Source organism: Aureococcus anophagefferens (assembly GCF_000186865.1).
Source record: "Aureococcus anophagefferens unplaced genomic scaffold AURANscaffold_4, whole genome shotgun sequence".
Lineage (NCBI taxonomy): Eukaryota > Pelagophyceae > Pelagomonadales > Pelagomonadaceae > Aureococcus > Aureococcus anophagefferens.
In genome coordinates this window covers 2,752,684-2,754,789 of record NW_008705564.1, presented here as the reverse complement: position 1 = coordinate 2,754,789, position 2,106 = coordinate 2,752,684, and positions in this window count along the sequence as shown.

Genomic DNA, 2,106 nt, shown 5'->3' with positions numbered 1-2,106 from the left:
GGCGCGCCGCCGGCGGGCGCGCGCGTGCCCGCGCGCGCGCTGCTCACGACCTCTGCCGCTGGCGCCACGCGCTCGCCGTCGTCGGCGGCGCCGTCGAGGGCGACGCGGTCGCCGCCGACGTCGCGGCGCGCGGCCCGGTGCCGGCCGCGGTCCTCGCGGCCCTGGCGGTGGACGCGGAGGCCGTTTCTCCGCCCTGGGCGGCGCCGGCGCGGACGAAGCCGTCGGCGCGCCTCGACCGGACGGGCGCCGCGCCGCCGCCGGGCGCGTCGCCGACGGCGGACCGCCCCCTGGCGCTCCGCTTCGCCGGCCGCCTGAGTCGGGCGCCGCGCGGCGCCGTCGTCCTCCGGCTGCGCGACGGCAACGGCACGGTCGTTGCATCGCACGAAGTAACGCCGGCGCCGGCGCCGCCGGAGGCGCCGCGCTGCGCCGCGGGCTTCGACGGCGACGTCTTCGTCGTCCGCGTCAAGGTCCGGGGGAGGCGCGCGCGGCCGTGGAACGACGGCCGCCTCGCCGTCGCCGCGGACGACGGCCGGGCCGCCGCGTCGGCGGAGGCCAACGGCCGGAGCGCGCCGACGCTCGAGCTCCGGCTCGGCGCCTACGAGCCCGGGGCCGAGGCGACGGCGCGCGTCGTCGCGTCCAACTCCGTGGGCGAGGCCCCGGCCGTCGTCGTCGCGGCGACGCGGCCCGCGGCGGAGGTCCCCGAGGCGTTCTTCGACGCGGCCGTCGAGGAGGACGTCGTCGAGGAGGCGGCCGACGTCGTCGAGGACGCCGTCGAGGAGGCGGAGGAGCCCGCGGCGCCGGCCGACGAGGACCCCGGCGGCTTCGACTTCGACGACGGCGGCGACGCCGACTTCGACGACGGCGGCGACGCCGACTTCGACGACGGCGGCGACGCCGACTTCGACGACGGGCCGGAGGCCGCGCCCTTCGCGCTCGTCGTCGACGGCGGCGCGCTGGCCCTCGTCGGCGCCGAGGGCCTCGACTCCGTCGACATCGAGACGCGGCCCGTGGCGACGGGCGCGCCGACGGCCGGCTGGGTCCGGTCCGCCGTCGACCCGCGCGACCCCGGCGCCGCGGCGCCGCGCGGGGCCCGGCTCTACGAGGCGCGCGCGCGGCCGGCGCCGGACGCCGCGTGGACGCCGACCGTGCTCGTCGCGGCGCCGCCGGAGGCGGAATCGGCCGTCGCCGACGTCTGGGTCGATAGCGGCGACGGCGAGGACGCGCTCCGGCGCTGCGCCCGGGGCCTGGGCCTCGACGTCGTCGTCGCGCTCGACGGCGCGGGCCGCGTGCCGGCGCTGGCCGCGTCGCTGCTCGGCCTCGAGCTCGCGTCCGCCGGCGGCGAAACGGTCGACGGCGGCCGCGCGCGCGCGACTCTGGCGCCGCGCGCGGCGGACCGCCGCGCGTGGTACGCGGCGCTCCGGGCCGACGGCGACCGGGGCCCGCCGCTCGCGCTGCGCGTGGCCGCCGGCGGCCGGACCTTCGACGTCGCCGCGGCGCGCGGGGCCGTCGGCGGCGGCGGCGCGAGATCCCACGAGCTCGTCCGCGCGGGCCTCGCGGCCTTCGAAAAGGCGGCGGCGGCCTGCGAGTCGCTGCCCGAGCTCTGGGACGCGGCCGCCGCCGCGGGCGCGCGGGCGCTGGACGCGGAGGCGGTGGCGCTCGCGGGCGGCGGCCTCGACGAGTGGCGCGAGGCCGCGTGGCGGTCGGCGTGCTCGCTGCCGCTCGGCGCGGCGCCCGCGCGCGCGTTCCTCGCCGCGAGCGGCCGGCCGGAGTGCGCCTACGCGCTCGCCGCCGCGACCTGCCCGACGGCGGCGCGGCTCGGCTTCCTCCGGGGCGCGCCGTCGGCGCCGCGGCCGCTCGCGCCGCTCGCCTTCCGCGAGACGCGCGGCGACGCCTGGACGCCGAGCGACGACGTCGCGCGCGTGCGCGGCGACCCCGAGGCGCTCGCGTCCGCGGCGCTGGGCCTCGGGGGATTTCGGATCGTCGCGGACGGCGCCACCGCGCCGGAAGCCCACGCGCTGCCCGCGTTCTTCGCCGAGCGCGCCGTCCGCGACGGCCCGGCGTGCGCCGCCTTCCGCCGCGGCGGCCGGCAACTCTACGCGCCGCTGT